General features: G+C 38.9%; 1 protein-coding gene across 1 annotated transcript in view; it reads right to left on the bottom strand.

Moving 5' to 3' along the window:
- ABCB5 (ATP binding cassette subfamily B member 5) overlaps positions 1-24974 on the bottom strand; it is a 73930-nt gene extending 48956 nt beyond the window's left edge. Inside the window, exon 1 of the mRNA XM_054273782.1 lies at positions 24894-24974. The gene's annotated coding sequence lies outside the window, so the exon portion shown is untranslated. The remainder of the gene's footprint in view (positions 1-24893) is intronic.
- Positions 24975-27335: the final 2361 nt, after the last annotated feature.

Below are 27335 nucleotides of genomic sequence, written 5' to 3'. Positions count from 1 at the left end.
CAATATGGAATGTTTCCAGCTTTAGTTATAGAGTGTGAGTGGCTTTTTTTGGGCAGAAGTGTAATGAAGATTGTAAATTAATTTCTGATAAAAACCCCTGCCACAGGTGTTTTTAGCCGCAAAAACAGAAAGAATTGTGAAGTGCTAAGGCAGCAGAAAAAGATATATAAGCTATAGCGAAGACATGGGAAAGAGAACAATAGAGCTGTGTAGTTTAGCTTTCTTAGTCGCGACAAGTTTATTTAGTATATATCTAGAAGGTTATGCTATTGTGAAAAACACCAATCACTTGTTTTTAAAATTTTTAAAAGTTTAATAGTAAAAAAATAGTTAAAAAGAATAGTAACACAATTAGAGTAATAACAATTTGGACAAATTGAATTAGGGCAATATGAAACAATAAAAGCAAAGAGTTATGGACGTCCAGGTACCTTTCTCTGGGCATCACGAGCACAAAAAAGGACACCCGTTAACAAAGGATTAACCCTTAAGAACAATAGCCCGTTGCATATTCATACACCTCATACATGATGCATAAATTCCATTCAAACACAGGATTCCGCCTGGTCTTCATCAACTTCTCCCCTCTAATCCTAATAGCGCCTTTGAGGTGCGAAGAAGTTAGTTTCTTCCGATAAGAAGGCAATAAATTCTTTTTCTCTGAAAGATCTAGGTGTCCTGTGGCTGTTATCTCGCTGCAAGTCCTTTCTTTTAAACAAAGCATCTTCCTTAGCATAGTTTCTATTTTAACAATTTTTATAACGTAAAACTATATTTAACACAGTACTTAAGAAAATTAATGCAGCATTGCTTTCTAACACCACACATATTATATTCATTTTAATATTTGCAAAAAGCTAATCATAAAATACATGCATTTTTCACACTTATGAATAGACCTTTATTCGTTGTCCCTTATAAATGAGCTATTGTTTTTGAGAATAGGCCACTATTGTTTTAACCAAAGCTACGTGTACTTAAAGTGATTAGATAGAACTACTGTCAGTATGCTTTTGCTCTCTGTAATTGGCTGAGATGCAATTATGGTATGTTGAAACATTAAGTTTCTTTGGCTTACTGCCGGACCAGCAAGCTGTTTGCATCTCTTCTCTCCATTATGACAACCATGTCATGAGACTGATGCTGAAAATAAATAGCTCACAACCCTGATTCCAGTAGCCCCATCCCATTTGTGTCTGTATATAAACTGCCGGTGCACAGAGAATTATTGTTTACTTCTTTATGATCAAGTCTTACTGATTTTCTGCCATGTCTATCTTCGAGAAATCAGTGTCCCAAACACAAAATAAAAATGAATTTTCTATCAATTCCTCTAGCATCTGGGAAAACCACGCCCAGGAAAACAGAAGTTTTTTCATGTTTCCCCAGAGGAGGTCCACAAATCTGTGTCTTCCATGCTTAAAACAAAAAAAAAACCAGTTCCCATTTGTCCTTCTAACCTATCTTCTCTGAATAAGATTTTTATCAAATTTGACATCTGCTTTATAACACTTTAAACATTTTTCCTATCCGAGTGGCACTTAATCTGGAACTTTCCAAAAGACATTTACATTTTTAAAATGTCTATTTTAAATTATCCGCATGGCTAATTTTCTTTATATTTACAGTGTTTGGCCTGGCAAGATCTTACCTCTAAGGCAGTAAGGTTTACTTTAATTTCAAAACAACTTTAAAATGACAGGTCTTTGAGACATAGGATTTCTGAAATGTACGCAACTTCCTGGAAAAAAAATTAATATCAACTAGGGTAAGTGTATTATTTTCACCTGATAAAACTTAGATGTTTTCAAAAAAATCTATGAAACACTTTGTTCCATTTTATATATATATATATATATATATATATATATATATATGTTATAATTTCAATTATTCTATTTCATGTATCCCAGCTCTTTCTTCAGAGGAATGCAAGAACCAGTCCTCTAATATTTGCTTTTTATAGGACATGGAATGATGAAAGGCATAAACGAGGAAGACAGCTGAAGGTCTCACACAAAAATGCTTGATAGAACCAGATTTTACTGTGGGGTTACATGAACTTTGAATACAGCTAATACTTTGCAAAGGGAAAGCAGAAAAAAATGCAGGGAAATCTTTCTAAAATTAATAGCTTTTATTAATTAAACAATTGGTATCTTATATAGAGGGAGATGTATTAATTCCAGTGTACCTGTCATTCTTTAATGTATTTGCTTACTGCATGCAGAAATGCAAGTAAAATTGAAGCAAGTTAGCAGAACACTGGCCAAGCACAGGGGATCAGCATGAATCTTTGTCCAAAGGAAAAATGTCTAATGTGAATTGAAAATATTCTCCAGGATCTATTTTGCTCTGTGGAGGAGGCTGTTCCCCAAAATTGTTATCCTGCCCTAAACAGAGCAGGTTTCCAAATTGACTTAAAAAAAGGCTGACTTTACATCACACAAAGTTTGGGTGAATATTTTCCTACTGGTCAGAAAATTTCTTATGCTTCAAGATCCTTTTCCAGGTGGATCTTACTCTCCAAAGAAAAATTCTTGCAGATAACAGTGACTTCAGCTGTAACTTGTACCAGTAGTTATTGGATGCACTATGGCAGGTCTGAACATAAGTGCTACTTAGAAATTCAATCCCCTCCTGATCCAGTTTACTGCATTAAATGAGGTGGACTTAATATGTAAATGAAACAGAATGGCCCAGCTTTTTAGGTAAGCTTGAAACTCATGTTGTTGACTTCAAGGAGAGCAGGACTGTATGATTCTTTTCTTTCTCACATATGCAGTTTACTTCATTTTTGTCCATAAGCTGTTACCAGTAATCAGCATTAGAGTATTTATCTGTTTCAATATATCAACTAAAAATAATAAAATATTCATTTGCCCTCAGGGAAAAAAAAAAGTAGAACCAAGCATTCATATAAAGCATTAAGCCATGATTTGCTTCATTTACTGTGTGCAGTTCCTGTCTTGTGGAACATTTGTTTCTTAGTATTTCATGCACTACTCAGCAGGTTAATCACATGAGACCTCACTGGCACTGCAAAAATCATGAGGCTCTCTAACTTTGTATTTATTATATGGCTAATACCTGAAAGAAGACAAAAAATATGGAAAACAGGCTCCATGGTGTAATGGGAAGATGGCCAGTTCAGAGAACTTGCAGACACACTGCACATTTTCAGGAAACTAATTAAAAATATTCATATCCAAGGAATGGGAAAAAGCCCAACCCCAAACAAATCAAAACCAATGGCCCAGAAATGTTAAAGCAGATAATGCTTTTCCTGAAAGTAATCTATCTACTGCTGTTACCTTTAGTGAAATAGTGATTTCCTTCTGATGCACCAATCAAATTTTATATAATGGAACTGGATGACACAAAAGAATGTGTTTGGGCTTGCTCCAAACTTAGTATCCAGTATTTTTGGAGGTTTGCTCAAGTTTGCTCTGTTTTTAGCAAAGTTTATTTTTTGTAGCTGCTTATCTCAAATCTGAAGGACACAGCTGGAACTGCAAGTAGAAAAGCCAAAATACTGTTGGAAAAACTTTGCTTTTAGTATTTTGAAATCACTAAGCAGAGTTAACTCTCTGAAGAAAGATTGTTTTGGAGAAGTGTAGACACTGTTTTCAACCTGATGATGTCCATTTACAAGTGCTTTCCCGCTTTCACTACAGCTCAGGGTAAATTTTGGTAATAGTATTTCAGAGAGATTTTTCCTTGTGGCAAAATAATTGAAGTGAAACAGAAAAATATGGAATATTCCTAAGAAAAAGAAGAAGGTCTTCTTTCCCAATTTAAATGATACAAGATTCTAAAGTCCATTGAATACTACATTTCAGCCAAATCCCAATGTCTCCTACAATAGCAGAGAAAAAACTGTTGAAACTACTTGAACTAACTTGCACCTGCAGTGTGGTCCAGCCAACAGAAATTGAGGTATTAGGGGATCCCCTGCTCTATGTGATAAATTAATTAGGCTGAGGTTATTAACACAGTGAAAAACATTCTATTAGGTAATGAGCATACATGAAAATTTCATAAGTACTTTGTCATATTTGGACTGACACTCCTGTAGAGGATTTTTTGGGGGGCAGTTTTTAAAAAGGCAGACCACATAAACCAGAAACCCTCTAGAAAGCCTGTACCAGGAAGAGGAGGGTTTACAGCTGAAGGAGAGAGGAGTGGAGCACTGCTGGTGTGCAGAGAGAAGAGCTGCAGAGCGTTGGAGCGATGGCTGGTGGTTGGTGTGGCAGCTCCCTTGGGGCTGCCTTTTCAAATGAGGGGTTTTGTCAGGTTTTGCATTTCCCATTGCAGGCAAAGAATGCTTGGGATGCTCCGCTTCATCTTTGTGTAACTTGAATAGTTCCAAATACACACTTCATAGATTTTTTTTATTGCACTTCTGAAAGTCCATTAATATAACAGAAAATAAGCAAACCACCAAAATCCATATCTGATGGCTGTCATACCTTGCTTAGCTTGAGATAATTACTCCATGCTATCTGATCTGATCAGCACTAAATGAGGGGAAAAAAACACAGCCTGCATTTAATTAGGCATTACAGTATGAAAGTATGTAAATAAAGAAGCTATCATTTGCCCAAAGTAGTTTGTCTAATACCAACTCACAGGTCTGCAGGAGGTCCCCAGAAGTACAAGGGGAGAAAGAAGCCTGGCCATAATACAAGCCCTATCTTTTCATGTTGAGTTAAGAACTCCAGATGGGCAGATGAAGTATTAAGTAAAGCCCAGAAGTAAGTAGATTTTCATATTGATTGAATTCTGGCCTGTAAAAACTGATAAAGTAATTAACTGAAAAATAGTACAGAGTGTATGCAGAAAAAGTGTAGCTTTCATTAAGTAATGGATAAGTTAAATGGAAAAAAAGGTGGAAGCTCTAAGAGGGGAAAATTGTCCAAATATTGGGGAAAGTATAGAAAACAATCACATTCTCAATCAGAATTTCTAGTGCTGTATATCCATTCAGCCCATTGCAATAAATAGAAACTGTGAACTGAAAATATGAACAGGATTACAAAACCAAATTAAATTTATCACTCATCCTGATGACTTATACTTCTGTCTTGAATAAATATCTGTGGCCTGTATTTGAAGCCTGGAATTTTCCCAAAGCATTCCAGCTCCTCCAAACCATGACAGGACTTGTTCTCTTTGATGAATCTGGTTAGAAAGCCAATTGTGCAGCTGAACAGCCAGAAGAGCCAGCCTTGTGCTGTCTCTCTGAGGTTTGGACCCTTGCTGTGGATCACTGAGGTCTTGGAGCCTGATTATTGCTCTGGACTCTGCTGATTGAACTTAAAATACAAATGCAGACATTGGAAGGAGAGGATAGTCTATAGACTGTGCCTTCCTCTACGGCAGGGCACAGCTGCAGATGCTGGTGCTGGGCAGGAGCAGTGAGGTGTAGTTCACCCACTCCCCTTATTTGCAGAGATGGCTAGAGCAGCTCCCACAACTGGGAGAGGGTTTCCAAACTGAAAACAATCCTTCTCTTGCATGGAAAAATGCAGCTTCCTGCTGACCAAACCAATTTGTAGGCTTTAATAAAATCTTACACCTGCTTCTGATCAGAGAGGTTCAAACAGAATGGAGTTCCATCACTGGCATTGTCTATAACAGCTTATCAAAAACCTGTTCCCTCATTCTGGAGAGCAAGGCTGGGAGTCACTTAATTGTTGCATAAGGCACCTGGTGTGTAAGAAAAACTCTTAATGAAAATAGATTGTTGTGGTTTGGGTTTTTTTCCCAAGTGCCCGTTGACTAATAACATCTGGGTGGTGAACATTTTAAAAAGTCACCTTGTACTTGGGAGCAGACACATTTTAAACACTGCCTTTGGTACCTTCAAGTGCATTTTAAGGCACAGCAGACTGTACTGACTGGTATGAATGCCTGGATTTTCCTTTAGTGCTGATAAATTCAGTGACAGCAGGGAAGGAGAGCTTGCAGAGCAGGTCTTCCAGTCCTGCTGCAGAGCAACCTACCTTCAACTGTGGAAATATCTGCAAGAAGCATAAATGGTATGTGGGAAAGTTGAACATCTGCTTGCCCTCAGCACTTAATCCATGCTGAGGCAGGCACATATCTGCTCACTGCCAGCAAAGCCACGTCCCCACAGCTGCCCTCAGCCAAGTGCTTGTTCCTGGGCCTTGCCTCTCACAACTCCATTGCTGTCTTGCCCTAATTCCCTTATTTTCTCTCCCTAAAATTAATCACTTTTTTTTTCCTACCCTTGTTAAAGATTTATTTTATACAGCTTCACAAATTGAATCTAACATGAAAAGTCTGCATTTTGGTCAGAGCATCTTTGTGCCTCTTTAATAGAAGTAAAGAAAATTTAGTAACACAACTCTACTGTTCCCAGCAAAAGAAAACTGGAAGGAGCAGCATTCAGTCTGATGCTGCTGGCTCCCAAATCCTGTCAACAAACACACAGCAAAAACCTTTGCTCTAGTTTTTAGAAAGAATTTAACACCACACATTAAAAGATAATATAAAAGTAAATGAATAACCAGTTAAGTCACCACAAGTTCCCAAGTCTTTGGTTTTACCTCAGAAAACCCCAGGAAGGGTTCTGTGCGTATTTTATTTTACAAAAGGAATTTTGAATTAAAAATTGCCTCAGAACTTGCACAGTCAAAATTTACAGGGAGCAAAGTTTTGTCCAACCTGTTTCTGCTCGTGCATTATTTGCTAGTGACATGGCAGCAGGTACAAGGGACTACAGACTGAGCCCATAATGCTACCCTAACATCAAGCTTTGCTCTGCACTGATGTTATGATGGTCAGGTCTAGCAAATTTACTGAGGCCAGTTAGAATTTACAGCATGAGGGTGAAATATCTATCTGGACAGAGGAGATCCCAATGATTTGTAAGCAAATTGCAAGAAAGGGGACTGCATAGCTGTGTGATGGCAATATCTGTCTTTCATTCAATACTTCATCTTTTTCAAAACATTTGTCCAAAAATGTATGCATACCTTTATTCAAAACATTTTTTAAAATTAATTTGATTCTTGGTGAAAATTAAGGAATTCACTCAGGAATTCCTACAGTGCAGCGAGGTGTGCTAAAACAGATGTGATAAAATTTGTGTTAACTTTGCTCCTTTGTGCCATTTCCATTTCTATTCCATAGATCTCATCAGAAAAACTTCATCTTCCCATTGCACAATTGTATGACACTCTGTGCTTGGTGCCAATCCAAAGTAAAGCACTCTGGTGTCTTTAAGCACACCTACACAAAAAGGCCTAGTTTTCAAACTGCTCTGCCTCCTGCCTTGACACAGCCTTGGCATTCTGTATGTGGTGTGACACAGTTCCTAGGGTGCAGGGTCTCTTCCCCCCTGGCTCACACAGCTGCATGTGCTGCCACACATCTGCCCCACACCTGGGCTCTTCCTCGATGACCATAGCAGCCCTGACCCCACTTACTCATTTGGCTGTGGGGACCTTGTGGTGAGTCATGCCCAAACAGAACAGAGGTATTTCCATAAACCACTCCCATGAAAGCTGTATGGAATAGTGTTCTGGTTTAGGAATGGTATTCCCAAATTTATTCTTCCTGACAAGCCTCTCCAAACCACATTCTGCTCACTCACATTACCATCCCCTATTGTATAGCATTTACATCTTGCCCAGATCCTACATCTCTCATGTATAGATATATATATAAATATTATATAGATATGAAATATTATAAAATATTATATATATTAATATATATATATATATTTAAGAACAGACATAATTTCCCATGATTAAGGGTAGAGAATCTGTTACAAGCTAGGACTATCCTGAAGGTGGTCTCTTCACAGTATATTATTATATTATATTATATTATATTATATTATATTATATTTACATTAATCAGCAATCACAGCAACAGAAATATTTCTGGAAGAACAGGAATACTAGAAAGAAGTTGGGTAGCTGTTGCATCTCCAAGACACGGCATTAGTACTGAAAGCAGGTAGTAACTGCTGTTTGAGTCCTGATCTTTAAGCCAGCATATTTCTGAAAAATTTTAAAGTAAAACATTAATTTCTCTAAAAGTGAAAATGAATCTTAGAAAAGTCAACTGGAAAACACAGGAGGAAAATGATACATGGGATGACAGTACAACAAATGGGGAAAAAGTCTGTTTACCTTACTGTAGATGGTGAGAAAAGATGAGTGAGCACAGATTACCAAGTAGCTAGCTGTAGATCTGGATATGAGCATGAAGCAGTGTGGCCAGAAGTACACTTCTTGCTGAATTCTGGTCGTTCATTTCTGATGCTGCCTCCCTGCCTAAAGTTTTAGGAATTGGAGTTGCAATTTGCACACATGCTCATTACTTGTGACTAATGAGACAGAACAAAAAGAGATTTGGCATCTTCCCCTGGGTGGTGACTGCTGTGAGAGAAATTAATTATTGAGAATTATTTATGTCAGACTAGCTCACAAATACTACTGATGCAGAAGATTTCATAGCTGAAAGAAGACAGAGAATCATCTCTGATGATTGCCTTTGATAAAGTTTCCTTATGAACTTAATAACATGGCAATTGCTCTTCATGATAAGTGGAAATGACCATTGCACTCTATCAATAAAGTCTCAGAAAAGGTCAGGCTGTTCTATCTTGTAATAGATTAGCCATAGATAGGACAAATATAACATCCTCAAAAAGATAAGCCTGCCTGGCTCATCCTTGCTTTTGTGCATTAACATAGCAGACTCTGGAGGGTGGCCCAGGCATATCAAAACTATCAGAGATTAGCTTTAATTGTGACAGGAGTTCATGCCTGTTGGGTCAAGAGCTCTCCAAGGACAAGTGACATAGGCAGCCAAGATTAAGGAGCCAAAAATAAATGGGAAAGGAGGGGAGTGACTTAATACATAACCATGAAAATCAAGCACAGAGGAATCTGAGTGCAATGAGGTATCTCAGGCTACACATACTCCAGAGGAATGAAAGCTCAGATCAGTGATTGGCTCCTTGCTTGCAGGTCCAGCCTAGGTCTAACTTTACTTAAACAGGGCAGGGTTAGGAGTCAGAGGGCTAATAATCACATCCTTATCTCCTCCCTACTGAGATTTGACTCAAAGAACCATGCCAACACTTTCAGCAAGAGGGTGAAAGTAGAAAAATATCCCTACCATACCCTCCTTTCATTTGGCTTATTATTAACTACATGGCCAGGCTAAAACACTAATATTTTCTCTTAATGTGTTAAATATGAGGATTGTTGTTTACACACTACCTTAGGTCCTCTGTCCAGTAAAAATTATTCACTAGAAATTCATTAATATTTCTTCAAAACAGCTCAAACCCTTTTATTTTTCTCCTTCGATGATGGTTATCACAGCAATGCTGATCTCATCCACAATTCTGTATCTGCACCTGGTCCCATCTGCAGCTGGAATTGGAAAGTGGGATTCATACAGGAAGGGTGGCAGAGGTCTGTCCAGCAGACACACACTCAGTCGGAGTGAAATAGCGACAACACTTTCCTTCTTCAAGGGGCTGCAGAGCAGTGAATTTTTATCTGACTGGGAAGGCTGGGTCTTGTTCTTGATGATTTTTTTTCTCCAAGACAAACATTCAAAATTGTCATTTAGTCTCTTTAGACTTTTGCAGCTGATAAAAAATTGGCTTGAGAAAGTCTTGGTTCTTCACCCGTCCTGACATTTTGATGCTGGGCTTTGTGGTTTTTGATTCCTTGTTTCATTACTTAAACATTAGATTTTTGTAGCAATTTAGAAAAGACAAAACCAACAAACAACCAGCACAGAACATCTGCATTTAGCTGTTATTCATCTGTTTTCTGAGAATAGATCTGTATATATTAGAAATTATATGATACAATACAATGGGCTGTATACTATATAACACAGCTTAAGTCATCTATATATTATATTTATTACAATTTATATTACATGTATTATGGTCTCTATACATTTATTACATCTTACAATATATTTGATATAGTTGATGATATTATAATAAGAATTATATAATTATCTCTCTCATTATGAAGAACTAGTGATATCTAAAAGAAAAGAAATAGTATGAATCTTATTTCCAGGTGTGGCACAGTATGAATAAACACTGCTTTGTAAATATGAACTTGTATGCATAAGGAACAAAGCAACATTTTCAAAAGTGACCAGTGATTTTGCCGTCTCATTTCTAAGAAGTCTCAAAAATGCTGGATTCTTGCCAGTTAAGTTCCTCTTGGACTGGCCCTTTCAAAAGACAGCCTAAATTTGTAAATGCTTTCTAAATTAGAGGACAAGATACAGTTTTGCTTAGATCTAAGGTTTTCCTTGTGGGAGAATCTTCCTGTGTCTCTGTAGCAAAAGAATGTCACTGTGTTAACTATTATCTCATATCTCATCATGATGAAGTGCATATGGAACTGGTGGGTGGTAATTCACATCCCTGAGAGTCAGGGCAGCATTACAGACAGATTTCCTTGGAAGTCCTGGCATACAGGAATTGCTGCTTGCATTCTAGAAATATGTTTGGAATGGCTTAATACTTGACAGAAAAGTTTGATATTTAATGAGTCCCTCCTGTGCTAGCAATGTGGAGAAGGAAAGTGGAGAGGACATGCCAGAATGGAGGATGGTTTGGCAGCTGTACCTGACAGAGAGAGCTTTGCATGGGATCACAACATGTGCTTGTGCAGCTCCTGGAAGGACTACACAGCTGGAATACATGAAGAGCCCAAGAGCTAAAAACCTGCAATTTAACCCAAGTGAAAATAAAAGGCCAGTCTATCTGCTAGAAGAGTATGTTGCCACAGTCAGGAGAACACAGGGTACTTGCACAAGAAGGAAGCTGTCTGTGATAGTGTTCACAGGGGTCTTAGGATGAGGGAAGAGACATAAATCTGACTCCATGTTACAGAAGGCTTGATTTATTATTTTATGATATATATATTACATTAAAACTACAGTAAAAGAATAGAAGAGAAAGTTCTCATCAGAAGGCTAGGCTAAGAATAGAAAAGAATGAATAACAAAGGTCTCTGTGGCTCGGACAGAGAGAGCGCCAGCTCTGCCGTGATTGGCCATTAATTCTAAACATCCACATGAGACCAAATAATGGCTCCACCTGTTGCGTTACACAGCAGCAGATAATCATTATTTACATTTTGTTTCTGAGGCCTCTCAGCTTCTCAGAAGGAAAAAGTCCTAAGGAAGGATTTTTAATGAAAAGATGTCTGCGACAAGCTGTCACTGTGTGCTGGGGCTGGAACATGTCCCTTCATGAGTCGTACCCACAGCATGAGGCCCCCACTCTGTTTTAATGATGCATTTTTTCTCCTGGTGACAGTTTCCGGGATGTGCAACTCCTGTGCACAAGGTTAATGTTTTAAGGGGATGGCAGACAACTTGAGTAAGAAAAGGAACCAGAATAGTCCAATCTGTTTCTCTCCCACAACATAGCACTATGTGTAGCACCATACATGTTTGAAATGTATTTCGCTTGCATTTTGCCTCCATGGAGGAGCTGCTTATTTTTTTCTTTCCCACCATCACAACCAACTTGGTAGGGAGAACTGTGTTTGTTATAAATTCCCATTAGGCTGAACAAAGACACCAGTCCACTTGTCAGGGAACTCTCTTTGGTTTTATTGTATAATTGTCTTAGCTCTGGCAACCAGCCCAGCCTTTAGTCTCAAAAGTTTGTTCTATCAAGCCCTTAACTTTTACAACACACTTAAAAAAGCTCTTGAGTGCAATGTACAGGCTAGAATATGATAGTTGAACTTTGTCAAGACAAAGCAAGAGGGGAGAGAAAAAAAGGTGGAAAAGAGAAAGAGAAGCAAGAAGATCATCAGTCCTTAGATCCTGCGATGTAGATAGTCTGGATCTGGGGTAGTGAGACTAAGAAAAAGAGAGGAAAAAGAGAAAGAGTGAGAGGGATTGATGCACTGATGCATTTCCTTTCATAGCTTTTCTGATTTTTCCTCCCATTCCATCACACACACTCAGCCATATCATTTGTATCTGAGCAGTCAGCCCTTCTGAGTTCTCCAGGAAGGGAGTTAGGGGAGGGTAAGAGTGAATCTCAAGATGGAAAAAGAAGTTGGCTCAGCAATATGCTGCCCTACCTCTGTGGGACCCTCTGTTCTTATCACGACTTTCCTGTCACAACAGCCAGAATATTTGAGACAAAACACACCTACATCCTACATGCCTATGCCTGGTCCTCCACACCCATGCACGCAGTGTTATGTTTGTCCAAACTGCAGGCTTCATGCGGATGCCGTAAATTAATTTGAATCTTTCCCCAAAACAGGCTTGTGGAGCACCAACAAAATGTTGTAATCAGGGACATTCTTCTTTCTCTGAAGCGATCACAGTGGATTTTGGTTTGGAAATGATGGCATATTTTCAAGTTGTGACTCGTGGCCACATTTCCTAATCTACTCAGTAGTCAAGCAACAAGCCCCAGATCTCACATGAGGCTCCAGAGAGCTGCCTCAGAAATTATCCTCAAGAGATGAGTGTGACATTGAAAGATTTAATCGTACCATAGGATTATTTTGTCATATTGTCTGCCCTCTCTGAATTTTTCTTTCAAACAGTCACAGAGATGTTTCATGAACCAATTTATAAACTCAGTCACAGCTATTATTACAAAATGTTATGTTCAAAACACCTAATTAAAGGTTCTGCCATGCTCCATGGTCACAGGAGATAAATGTTATGTTTTTATTTGCTCATTTTTGCCAATAGTCCATGATATTTGATGATAGGGTGTGTAATAACCTGTAACTTTAACTGATCCAGAAGCATATACAGTGCATCTTATTCCTCTTTTGGGCCTTCAGTTTAAATAGTGTAGAAAAAAGAAGTTTGAAAAGAATTAAAATTTTATTACATATATAAATGGGATACAGCAATGGAACATTGCATATTACAAGAATTACATATTATTTTGAGTAAGAAAAAAGAAACACCAAATGATCATGTGGAAGGAGAAGACATGAGTTAACCTAGCTAGCCACTGGATGGCACAATTGCTTTATTTAACTGTTGCAAAACTGGGTTGTTTTTCCTTCAGATTTAATTGAATAAACAAATCAACCCAGATGCAAGGGAGTTATTTACAGTGTAATAAACCAAACTGGAAAACCATCATACCCTAAGTAGGAAGTACAAATTATTACTGTGCAATTTAAGATGTTCTGTTAACACCACTGCTTTAATAGATCAGCAAAAATAACTATATGAGCAATTTTCCCAATCCTGGGCTTTGCTTTGTGTGCTGTTTATGCAGCTCCAGTGTCATCAAATTTGTGGATAAAAGAAAAAAAAAAGTAAATTGGCTGAAAATGTGAAGTATAAAGGTCTATCAAATAAAATTTGGCTTCTGAACAAAAATTTACTGTTTTAAAAATAAACTATAATTAATAGTCATAAATACTGAAGTTTTGGAAGTGTCCCTAATTGATCATTTTGGACCCTCAAAAAGAGGTTATTCTATTTCAAAGTCTGTTTCATGGTGTCAAGTGTACTGAAATTGCTTGATGCTTTTTCTGGCTGACATTCTTTAGATCCACACCTTTTTTCCTTCCTGGAGGAAAAGTGAGAAGATGTCAATAATTCATAACATGGAAATCTATGACATATGAATTTTACCTCCTGTGGGATAAGTTCCTATTTACACAAATAGTATTTCAAGAAAAAACCAATCATGTAAGACTGATATTCAACCTTAGAAGTACAGTAATAATACACAGCAACAGCAGCAGCAGCAGCAGCAGCATCCTTTTGATAGACTTTACTGGCAGCCTATTGCTCTTATGGGACCTCTCCTTCCCCACTCCATCTTCAGCAGCAATTTTGGCTGGTTTCTCATGAGGAAATATAAACACAGCAAGAAAGAACTGCAAAGTGGGTGGGCACCATTGTTTGCCCAAATCAACCACAGGAAAAAAGCTTAAGAACTGCTGATTTAACTCTTGTGGTTTCCTAAAAAACAATAATAAAAAATAAAAGGAGGAGAAAGAGAGATTTGCACCATAATTTAATTTTCAATTGGCCACTTGCCATTCATAACTTCTGAAAGAGGAAATCAGCCTATAATTCTTAAATCTAGAAATTTCTCCCATGTCGGTGTTTGGATAAAATGATATCTGGGGACACAAGATAGGGGAACAACTGTGTTCCTCTACCCTTTCCAAGCTTGGCTGTTGTTGCCTGTTGGCACACCAACCTGCCAATGGGCATATGCATTGTTTCCACCCTTTGTCTGCCAACCAAATAAATGGGGACATGAAGGAGTGTGCTGGAGTTATCAAGGACAGATGCAGAGATTTCTGGTAAATGGAGAGCAACCAATTTTCATCATATGCACAACTCATGCTTTTTAAACTTGTTTTAAAGTCTGAAAAGCACAGTCAGTTACCTAGTTTCAGACACACATCAAAAAAAGAGAAAATAAATAAGTAATGTTACCCTTGAAGGCTGTCAAAGCACAAAGCCACAATGGAAAGGCTGAGACTAGCTCCAAGGGTTTGCATGTGGAAACCATGGCACATGGCCAGTCCCAAATCCCAGGGATGCCTCTCTCGCAGCAAAGCAAATTCTTTAATAGGCATAATTCAAAACCAGAAGAATAAACAGTATTTGTATGAATAGCTGACCAGTTCATCTATGGAGGAGGGATCCCCTTGAAGGGGGAAAGGAGTAGTAGTCCTGAGACCTAAAACCACTAGATGAAACTGAAAAAAGCATGTACTTAATGTCACCAAACACTCCTACACAAACCCCAAGCATGATCATAGAGGAAGAGCTCATTTTTCTGTAAGGAGAAGTCCTGGAACACCAGCAGTCTGTAGCATACAAGTCAGCTCTCCTACAGAAGGCATATGACTTAGGGATCCTAATTCTTTTTCTTCAGACTGTTTAAAATGAGGAAAAGAAGGGGCAAAAAAGAGTGCGTTACATTAACAGAGGCTGCTGCACTGGGGAGAGGGCCTGTGAGAATAAGGGCCCTGTTTGCAGGGCCCAAATCATCAGCTGAGGTGGGATTTCCCCATGGGGCTCCTCCTGAGCTGGCTCCTGTTGGCTACAGGCCCACAGCTCTGTTGTACTGCTCTCATCCTTCTCCTGTCTTATAAATCAGCTGCGAGAAAAAGTGTTGAGGAAAGCATGACAGGTCAGGGAGGTCCAGTTGCGGTGCTTCAGGCTGGGTGGGCCTGAGGGGCTTCTTTCAGGTGGCCATGTTCCTTTTGGGCAACCTGGAGAACACAGCTTCAGGGCAAAATTTGATATTTAGAGACACAAACATACCGGTACTCATGAACCTTCTATGGATGCCATATTTATATCCCACAAAGCTATCATGTGTTCAAGCCTTCACATGACAGATTTACACACCATGAAAATTATTAATTATCCCAAATATATTTCCCAGAACTTCTGTTTTATAACATATTCAGTTCTCAGTCCATAGTCACACTTCTTAGGCAGCAGTATGAGACCTGTGGGCACTCCTTTTAGAGGACTCATGGCTGCGAAAATTACATTCAACTGTTGCTTTTTCAACACATAAATTACTTTTCCAACACATAACTCTGACAGTTAAAGAACAACAAACTACTAAAATATTAAAAACAGAGTAATCTCAGAATCAGTCTAATGTTACTCTAAATACCATTTATAAAATTGGAGTTGTGCCATAATGAATCAAATCTCAAAGCTATGTGCTGTAAAATGATGGTTGTAACCAAATATAAGTTTTATTTCACACAAAGGGATCTCTTGCTGTTTGCGGGTTGCAACATCAGTAAAGTTCTATGTGCTCTGTTCCCTTGATGATTGCTTTAATTTCTTTTATAAGAAATAAGCACTGAATGTACAGAATGGAAGATTTTTATCCACAAAACTCTTATTTCAGTGATACCAAAGAAATGCTGATTTTGCCTAAGGATGCAGTAGGTCCAAATAACTCCATGTATTAACTCTGTTCAAAGTGGGCTTAAGGCAGTATCATCCCACTTCCATGTGGGATCTTATCTTCTGGGATCTTCAACTTCCCCATATTCATTAAAAGAAGGAAGTATCATGGACTGCAACCATGAGGTCTATCATCACCATGACCTGCTGACAAAGATGTGTGCCATTGGTCACCTCTTAGTCTTGCCCTTGCAGACTGTGCCCAAGGAATCACATATTGACCCATTACCTAGAGTACTTGCAAAGATGCCAAACGAGCAGCACTTTTAGGTTGAGCTTGGTGACTGTGTTGTTTTGTGTCAGCTCTTGGAGACAGTCACATCTGGACAAGGTGACACCAGCTTTGCTGTCACTATTCCACTGAAGACAGAAATGATTGGACAGTAAATTACTGAGAGTAAATTTTAAATTAGGGTTTGTAAACACATCTCAGGATCTTCTGTGCTGAAAATGTTGCAGTTGTGAACAAGATACTGTTCTACTGTAGCCCTACTTCTGTGCAGCCAAGCAGATGCAGTTGCCTGTTGGGCATGAGGGAAGTGCTGAGATGCCAGACTTTGGGATACAGCATCTCTCCCCATTCCCCCACACATTGCCAGTGTGCCTTCTGAGGCACCACCTGAGTAAAGCACATGTGTAATTTCATGCCTTCCTCTCCTGGGTCTCTGCCCCTACCCTCAAAGGCAAATCAGAGCTGATTTCACACCCACTGCAAACACTGTAGCAGATGGACAAGACCAGGACTAGTTCAGAGCAGCTATAAGGTTCAACTTTCAAGTTTTTATAGTCAGATGTGGATAATTCTTCATAATCACTTATGCATTTCTAGAAAAAGGGCATAGATGGCAACTGTGTCTATTACATAATATTTCATCTTGCTAGCTCTATGGATGCAGTCTGTACCTGACCTTGGATGCTGCCATTGGAACAGATGTTGTGGACATGTGAGGCTTTCCTTGAAGTTTTGTGGACATGGATGATGTTACCCTGGTGTAACGGACAAACTTCAGCTTAATGTGGGAAAGGGAAGATTGTGAGAAGGAGCATTTTCCATAGGAAATACAAGAATGGACTGCACAAGGAACATTTGGCACTTCTCTGATAGGTCATATATATTCCACAAGCTTTTCAAACCCAACTTATGAGTGGGAAGAGAGCATGAATTGCAGAACAATTGCATAATATTTGGTCTAATATGACACTTTTAGCCTGAAGCAGTCTTGTGAATTTGTATTTCAGATTACCCATGGTCTTTTTCAAGAAATCTAATTAAACTTCAAAGATGTTCCCACTAAATTGAGCCCTATAACTTCAGCAACAGGAATGACATCAGAAGCTTTGGAAAGGAAAAAGATGAATATTGCAAGAAAAAAAAAAGTAGGAAAAAATGCTTTTAGAAGGCTATTGACCATTGGCCAAGCCATACCCTCAGCTATGTGCATGCTATTCCCACTGAAGCTAAAGGGATTTGTAAATGCCTTGGAGCAGAATATGGTTCTTTGCTTCAGATGGCAAAAACCTTCCATGGCCAGATAAGGAATACATATTCAAAGTCAATGTATGCTATAAATGTCACTGAATTGAGTTTATTTATATAGCTATTTCTTCAATGAAGAGAATCTGTCTGCTCTGTAAGGGGGTGTGATGATTGCAGCTTTTCCTTCTTAGCAGATCCTTAGCAAACTGTTGTGAGCTGTACCAATGGCCACCTGCACACAGCAAGCCTCTTGAAGCAAATGTAGGTAACACAGAGGGGAACAATAATGTGTGCTTAGGAGCTAACCAGGCTCCACATATCTCACAGCCTCACAGACCTATCCAGATTGGAATGGACCTTGAGAGGCGTCTAGTCCAACCTCTTGTTCAAAGGAGAGCAATGCTGCGTTGGAAACGTTTGCTCAAGACATTGTCTGGCTGGATTTAAAAAACACTGAAGAACAGAGATCTCACAGCTGCTCTGAGCAATCTGTTAGAATGCTTAATTACCCTCAGAATGAACAGTCTTCTGAAAAGCCAGTCTTAAACTCCTGTTCCAGCCTACGTCCATTATCTTACTAAGAATCTTGGTGAAGAGACTGATTCCATTGTCTTGATCACCTAACAGTTGCCCATAGGCACTGGCAGGCTGCTCCTTGGTGCTCTGGGGCCACCTCTTACTGAGGGCGAACAAGCCCACATCCCTTGGTCTCTTCTCACTGGGCAAGTGCTGCAACCCTGACCATCTCAGAACCCCTTTGCTGAACTTGATCGAGGTCCTCAATGCCTTTCTTGTACTGAGGCCCAAAAGCGGATGCAATATCTAGGTATGGTACTACCGAGTGCTGAGTAAAATGGGGACAATTTCTTCCATCATTTCCCTTGCTATGCTTTCATAAATACAAGCCAAGATGGTGCTGTTGGTGTGCTTTGGTGCCAGGACTCTCTGCTGTCACACATTCAGCTTGCAACCACCAGGCTTCACAGATCCTTCCCAGCAGAGCTGTCCCCCCAAAAGGCAAACCCTTGGCTAGATTGATGCAATGGGTTAGTCTGCAATGGGTTAATTAAGAAGTCCCTTCTTTCATCCTGTCAAGATGTCTACCCTTATCTAAATACACATCCCATGTGGAAAAGCAGTAGAAATTCATACTGTGGAAAATACCTTAACAGACTTCAGTCATGATGATTCTTACTTTCAGATTTATCCCAGTAGTCTTTTCTTGTTTTTAATTTTCTACTTCTTGTGATTCAACAAATGTAGGAGTGCATTTGGGACTGTGATGTGCCAAAAATTGGAGGAATCTCTGCCAAAAACTTGAAGTTCAAAACTTTCATCTTTGAACAAAACCTAGGAGTGAAATATTGATTTACCATCCCCCCACGAGACGATTTTTAAGATGATAGTCACCATAGTAGCGGACATGATAATCCTTGTTTTAACTTTTTTCAGATACCTTCTTGTTTCTCTCTCATTTTCACTGTTGGCTAAGAAACGATACTTTCCATTGCCACAGTTGTATCTAATGAAAAATTCAGCTTACAATTCATAGTTTTATTTAATTAAAAATTTAGCCTATAATTCAGGGAGACATGCTTACCAAATGATCTGGCTTTCAGATGCTATCATTTATAGCAGGACTGTTTAGGGCCGAAATATAACATTTTCATCTTCTATGTGTCTTGCACAGGACACTAAGAATCACACCATGTGCCTGAGAGCACTTTCCAAACTCTTGAACTCAGGCAGCCTTGGTGTTGTGACCACTTCCCTCGGGAGCCCGTTCCAGTGCCCAACCACCCTCTGGGTGAAGAACCTTTTCCTGAGATCCAACCTAAACCTCCCTGACACAACTTCAGGACATTTCCTTGAGTCCTGTCACTGATCACCACAGAGAAGAGATCAGTGCCTGACCCTCCTCCCCTCATGAAGCTGTAGCTGCAAAGAGGTTTCCCCTCAATGTCCTCCAGGCTGAAAAGACCAAATGACCTCAACTGCTCCTCATACGGCTTCTCCTCCAGAACCTTCATCATCCTTGTGGCCTTCCTTTGGGCACTCTAACAGCTTCATGCCCTTATTGTATTGTGGTGCCCAAATTGCACACAGGACTTGAGGTGAGGTGTCCCCAGCGCAGAGCAGAGCAGGACAATCCCCTCCCTTGTCCAACTGGTGATGCTGCGCCTGATGCATCCCAGGACATGTGTGGCCCTCCTGGCGGCCAGGGCACTATGGGAGGCTAATGAAAAAGGAGCAGTTGGCAACAGATACTTCTTCAGGAACAGATGCTGTAGCTGTCCAAAAAGGCAAAAAGAAGGAAGAACACTAGAAGCACCTTTCCTGAAGGGAGAAAGGGAGAGTCATGTAATTATTGCCTCTGTGGAAAAGTCAGCATATCTGTGTATGGATTTCAGAGTCAGATAGCTGGCCCAGAGAGAAGTGGGCTAATGGAGACATTCATTGAGGATGTATTGCAGTTGCTGAATATTTTGTCTTAAGAAAAGCTGTTTACTTCTGCTGGCAGAAGTAGGCTGGCAGGTGAGATCAGGAATGTCATATTGACAAGTGAGAGGAAGTATGACTCCAGTAATAGGTTTCTCCTAATTGGACTGTATGTGCTCTCTCTTAATGCAAATGCCCTTCTGGAATTAGGATGTCCATCAGGAAGGGAAGAGGAGCAAAATGCTCTGATACAGCACACGGTTCAGACATATAGGCAAACATACAATTTGCCTACAAAGTGCAAGGCTGGTTAACCTTAGAGGTAGTGGGTTGCAGTGAGTAGAATTTAGGTAACCATCAATCACGTATAGAAGAGAGAAGGTAGGAAATTCTGGAGGAAAATATTTTCATGCTGGAAAAAAAGCTGGAGACCAGGCTTCTGTGAAGCCTTTACTACAGCCTGTGCTGAACAGGAGACAGAAGTAGAAAGGCAGAGCTGTAATACTGGAGGGTGTACCTGGTGGAGATTTCTGCTTCACCAGGAATGATGCTATGTGCTGAAAAAACAGAATTAAGAATGAGAGAGAAAAAGAGAGAGAGGGGGAGAGAGACAGAGATCCCTCTTGAGTCAAAAGGGAACTGAACTTCTAGCACTTGTATGCAAAAGGGATGTCAGGAATCATCTTTCTTTCATTCAATGGTTTCAGAGGTAAACAGGAAAGTATGCTATAACTCAGTATAAGACCTCTGTTAAGCAGAAAGACATGAAAATTCTGTATCAATTGAAGTCATAAAAATGTTAGGAAGCATTATAAAATGAAAAGGAAGAAACATCAGTATGTCCCTAGTAAACAGGTGGATTGTGTACATTCTGAATTTTGAAAACAGCTCTACTCCATCATCCATAATGGAAATGAGAATGTCAGTGATAGGGGAGGAGCTGAAAAGTGCTGCAAAGATGATCAAGGATAAGGACAGGCTTCGGTATGAATGACTCTGTATGTTTGGACTTCACAATCTGGGAAAGGTGACCTGGTGACACATGACAAGTCTTCCAGAGAAGAGTGGCTGGGGTTCAATGTCCGCTCTATTTGCTTGGGGACATAGTTCCTGCATTCCAAATGCTGCATTCAAAACCAGAGGAAGCTCTTCTTCATACAGCGGTTCCAGACTTGGTGGCTGACACTTTTTTCTTTTAAATTTTTTCTTTAAAGTAAACTCAATGGCACATACCTGAAAGTGACGGCTATTGATTTACCAAAGGAATTAGATGTGGGAAATGCTGAAAAATTGAGGCTAGGGGACCTCATGGAAGTAATACACAATTGGAGTGTGCTTATGCTTCCCACGGCAGCTTGGCTCCACTGCTGGAGACAGATATACCATGCTAGAGGGACTCCAGGTTTGGGAAAAACCCTGGTTATTCTCATGGAGTACTGATATAAAAAGTAAGGACTCTTGTTGGAACATGGTTCTGGTGCTGTGGGAGCACTTGTCACTTCCATATCACTAAGGTAAGGAGGGCACAGCATCATTCTTCTTCCTTGTGAACACTGTAAATTAATCCTATTTGGATGACCTCTAGGGAGGCACCAGGGGAAATAAAGTATCTAAAAATATCATTCCAAGGGGGATGTCAAAAATACTCAAGAAAAAGAGAGTTCTTCAGAAAAGTCCCTCACATGATAACCCTTAGAATTAGTAAAATTTCAGGTATGTTATACTGCTGACTTCAGGGCAGCTGTGTACAAATTGACTACACATTTTATATCCAATAAAACTTCAATAGCCCAGGTGCTGTAATCATATAAAACTTACAATACTGTCCTCTGCCAAAGCTTGCTGAAGGATAGCAATTCCCTTATTTCATTAGTTCAAAGGACAATTGCAGACTTTGCTGGCAAGCACTTCATTCACCTATGGAAGGAGGAGGAACCAAGCACTGACCAAGTAAGGGAATAAAATTTGGCAAGGTAAAAACACTTGAATTCTATAGGAATACAGGCACCAAATGTATCAAATCACTTAAATAAAAGCATTTAGACTGGGCAATACACTTTACTTTGAGACATTTCAAGTGATGCTGACAGACATTTGTTAATTTTCCTTCCTCACATTAATTAAAAAATAAAAGAAAAAAAACCTGAGTACAATAACACACTTGACAAAAAGTCAGCTAATTAGACAAGCAAAGTTATTGGTTAGTACAGGAAATAACAGTAAATTATGCATTACATTATTTTCAGATAGATTAAGTCCAAACTGCTTTTTTTTTTTTTTTTGGTGGATAAAAAGGGGAAAAATAGAAAACATAAGAATACTCCACAATATTTGCTAGCAGAAATTCTTGGTGATCCAAGAGAGAACATCAGCTAAGACAATAAATAAAGCCTTTCATGTTTTGGATCACCAAAAAAGTTCTGTAAAAGGTTGTGTTTTTTTTAAAATAAGGGATATAACATACTACATTAACATTCCTAAACTGCTATATATCTGATATCAAAGGCGATCTTATGGATTTGATATTTAAAGCTGCTCAGCATGTTCACTTCTAACAGAGTCTTCAACTGAAACACAAGGGCCCAGCAACTTCACAGAAATGAACCTTGGACAGAACTGTTGAAACCCGAGTTTGTTTGGTTTTGGGTCTGGAAATTAATCTACTTGGTTTTCATTTTAGACAGCATGAAACACTTTTAGTCTGTCACACAATAATAAATCTTCCTTCTGAGAATAACACTTTTTGGATTTGCAAAATGATCTGACACATTATCTTTTCTTTCTTTGGGTCAAATTATTCTTTTTAAAAAAATCAAAGGCGTGAGGAAAAAACTTCTGTTTTCAAAGGCATGAGATAAAAACTGGCAAAGGAATCAATAATTTATTATTTTTGACATCGTGATTAGGACCTATTTGTGAACCAAAAATCCCTGGGTAAGGTGCTGTGTCTGTCTTCTATGTTTTAGGTTTAATGTGCTAGGCAGTAGCCAAAAAGGATAAAAGAAAAAAAAAAAATAAAGACACCAGGGAACACTTCAAGTTACAGTTTCCACACAATAGCAGTTAGCCATTAACAGAAACTGGAATTTTAAAAGGAAGATCCTGCTATGCATATGAAATTAGGGGAGGAATCCCATTTGAAGCATATAGAAAAAAGGTGTGTGAAACTATGCCTGCACGTAGACCAACAGGCTGCTTAGCAATAAGAGATGGACTTCTTGATGCTGAGGAAAAGTTAATTTGGATGGAATATGCAGACAGACACACACATAAACGTACATAAACACACACACACACAAAGTTATACAGAAAGAAATACTTACAAATGAAAAAAATCTGTTATCAGAATGGGGATATTACAGGAGAAATATGTCTCTGGGCTTTGTATGGTGCAAACACCTTGCAGTCATTTAAAGCTTACAGCAGGAGAATTCCTGTGAGTATCTATGGGCTGGCTAGTACACCAAGAAACAGCCCCAGCTTCTTAACTCTGGAAAGGAGCAGGAGAATGGTACTGCACCTGACCAAGTTGACAAATGCTCTCTCTTTAGCTTTGCACCACAGACTTTAACTTGTTCTTTTCTGCCCAAAAGTAAAAAAAGCTTTCCTCATCAGCTGTTTCCTGATGAAGCACTCTGATCCTGTGCCTGCAATTTTCAAAGAAGACACAGGTAGAGCTCCATTTAGATCTAGAGAGATACACAAGAAGAGGAGAAAAGAAGCTGAGAAAGACAGGAAGTATTGTGGTTTTTTCCCCCACAGGAACCTAGGTGCTGCTGCAAAATGATTCAAGGAAAGAAGCCAACCATAAACACTCCTGAAGACAAGGACAATCTAAAGAACACCATGATTAAGTTGTGTAAATCTTTGAAATTCCTGCTTTGTCTAGAGCAGAGTAAAACAAAAGTGTGTCCGAAAATTTTATGAAAAACCCATCCAGTCATGTCCCCGGTCTCCTCAGCAGGCCACACATCTCACAGCCTCAGTGATGCTTTCAGAATGCCTGTGGCAAGGCTATGGTCAAAGCCCAAAATATCAGAAGGGGGTCTGTGAGAAGGCTTCTCCTGTGAGCAGTTTTGAGAGCAGAGAAACACCACTCAGAGACAGGTCCTGGGCTCTCCAGATTGCTCAGGCATAAACAAGAGGCTTAGGATGAGGCTTAGAGCCCCAAAAAGGGGACTTGGCAAGCTGCAGACCTGAAAGAAATACATCACAAGTGCTGATTTCAATAAGCATATGTGACATAACTTGGCATTATCATGCTTTTGTGGTTAATAATTTAGCTTTATCTGCTTGCATACACATAATCTTTATTAAACAGTAACTGTCCTTCATGAATCATGAAGTTCAAGGCCAAGAAAATAATCAGAGACCATGCTTTGCTCTGTGCTGAGGAGATAGAATAGTTTACAAAAAATAAGGAAAATTCTGCTTTCTGACATCCACCACAGTCCCTGGAATGAGGAACCAGATGATAATGTTGGGGCTTCTGGAGTACTAATAAATCAGACTGGCAGCCTACTTTAAATGAATTCTGTACAGTGCAACCCAACTTGGACCATTCCAAGACTCCCAAGCAGAAGATGAGCAGCCAGAAGAACTGACAGCACCTGTGCTCTAATCACAGCTTCAGACCACCTGAGTTTCTGTAAAACTAGATTTTTATTTACTTTATACGATACATTAAACTGCTTGCTTTTAAACCCAGGGTAGCAGGAATGCATTTCCAAGGTTCTTGTCTTTGTTGCAGAACCTGAAAGCAAAAGAAACCACCCATTTGTCAGATTAACTCCTTACTAGTCAAAATCAGTCTGTTAATAGTTTTTATTCTTAATTCTAATCATCATCTTTTGGTTATCATCAGGCATATTCAGATACTCACTCAAACCAACTCTCCTAATGCCATTTTCTCTGAATATTCTATCAAATTCTGCATCTACCATGAAAGGAATCATGCAGGCAGAGAAATTCTGTAACAGAATACACGTACATGACTGGTGTCAAAAAAGTGGCTGAAATCAGGATCTCTTTCGTCCTCCAGCTTTAGAGGCTGTAATTTAAGTTTCTTTTCCCTTTGGAGAGTCTGGGCAGCAAGCCTTCTCCTTGGCAATGGCATCTGCAAGAAAATAGCACTTGCATTAGGTTAGAGACACATTTAGGTCCTGTTGTACCGTAGCTGACAACTGTGTATATGTGGGTAAAAATTGGCTAAATACAATGTCAGTGTCACAAACCCTGTCCTGGCCTGGATATTTAAAGGTATATAGCTATGAATTAGTTACTGGATTACAGAACATAGGAAAGAAGAGAGGAAGAAAGATTTTATACAGAGCACTTACCATAATTTCAATAACATACAGGATATGCCAACACTGCTTGGTGCCAGGATCACTGGCTATGGGAGACTTAAGTGTTAACAAAACCTCAAAATGGAGGCCTATAGCTCTGGCTCAAGTTCTATGCTTGAATTCTACATCTGAAATTCAAATTACTCTGAGTAATGATAACATGAATGTTTTCCCAGTAAAGAGCTTTCAAGGAAAATATATGTATTTCTGTTTATAGGACTTGCTCCTCCTGCTTTCTCTGGGTGTCAGTGAAGGTTGATTATGGCATCTGTGAAAGGAAATTTCTCAGACATAGTCTCACCATGCATATATTAAGATGATGTTCCTCCCTTTGATAAAAGAAGCAAAAAGATTTACAGATTTTTCCTGTGATAATTACTTTTTTTTTCCTTACAGTTTTGACTTTTTCTTAGTATTTCTCTTTTATTGGACACTAAGCTACATGATGATTGAGAACACATCAGTTGTCACTTGATTCTCTCTCACTCCTAAAGCAAAAACTCGATCATGTTAGCAGCATGGAGGGGCAGTTTTATTAGTGATGTCTGGCAAGTGTTTTAGTGCCACAGATATCTCTTACTGAGGCATCATGGCAAATTTTAAATGTCCTTATCCAAGGCATTTCTGAATCCTTTTCAAGAACAATTTCATGCCGCTGTGCAAGGCAAATGCTGTGACTGATTCTGCACAAGGAGAGAATGAGAGAACCTTCCCCACCAGTGACATGTTTTCACCAGTACTCATGAAGTGACCCAGGTCTGCAATGAGTGCATAGATGAGGCATCTGAGGAGATTTACCCATTTCCAGAAATCTAGCTCCTCTACCGCCCAACAGGGCAAGGGACAAGAGAGGCTATCACAACCATGTATCAATCTAGAGATTGTATTTACACAGGAAGTATCTTCTTGTCTTCTACAAAATACTAGCACCTCCTAGTGCTTTCAGGTTTAGATGGGTTGGGCAAGGTAAACCCTTGGTGGTGGGCAGCTGCACCTCCAAACTGATAAATAGTTTTTTGCTCCTTCCCATCTTCTCAAAATTCATCCTGAACGTGCAACTACTCATTTGCCTACGTCTGATAAAAAAAGTATTCTTTGTATTTTATCTCCTTGGACATGGTATTGTTCAATTTTAAAATAACCACAATCATATCTTCCCTTTGCAGATATCGGTACACCTCAGTAAATGTGCTTTATACTTTTAAAAGCAGGTGAACATCTCTTTCTTGTCACAGATATATTTAATATCAAAAATATGAAAAATCCATATGGATTAAATATTGATTTTATTTTTTAGAGAGCAAGTACAATGATGTTGCATTAAAATAATGCTATGTCATAGTTGTTACAACTCTGATAGAAAAATAAACATCTCAATATGCTACAGTGTAATTCATTAATAAATATCACAATAAAAGTTAGTAGTCAACTGAAATTAATAAAACAGCTATAAAAGTATACTATTTTAAATAATAAAATATTCAATATATTTCCAGATGAACAAAAGTAGTGATTTAAAAGCATCATTCAAAATGTAAAAGGAGCAGTAAGAAGTTATCAAATTTAAAACCTCTTCCCTTACTAAAATTCTCTATGCATAAAATCTAGACACACATTATTTATTTCTCTATATTTATTTTTTACAAAAGGTAGTATGTGTTAAATAGAAAGTTTAAGACTGTAGTATTATTAATAGCTGTCACACAATTGCTAAGTAAGACACTTTAAAGTAGCATTATTTTTGAAGCAATAGTAGGTAAGAGTGAAGATGCCAGCACAGTGAATTCATCCAACACTAATTCATCTGCAGAAGACTCATTTTTCAACATCTCCTTTCAAAATATAACTGAAACAGCCCAAATACAATATAGGTACCAGGATGAAATGTTAGAATTTTGACCGAAGTAATTATTTTAACAAATGCCACACACTTTAAGTTTTTTTTAATAGGTACCTTTTTTTAAAGCATGTTCAGAAAAGGAAACAAAGAGAACATGAAATTCAGACCAGCAGAAAGCTTAAGAATCTAGAAATGTAAGGTTTTTTCTTCCCCCCTCAACCCTTCCCCCCAGACATGCCAACCA

This window comes from Melozone crissalis, unplaced genomic scaffold, assembly GCF_028551555.1.
Source record: "Melozone crissalis strain CALT ecotype California unplaced genomic scaffold, PUWL_Pcris_2 ptg000016l_1, whole genome shotgun sequence".
NCBI lineage: Eukaryota > Metazoa > Chordata > Aves > Passeriformes > Passerellidae > Melozone > Melozone crissalis.
This window is presented reverse-complemented; position numbering and strand designations above follow the sequence as displayed.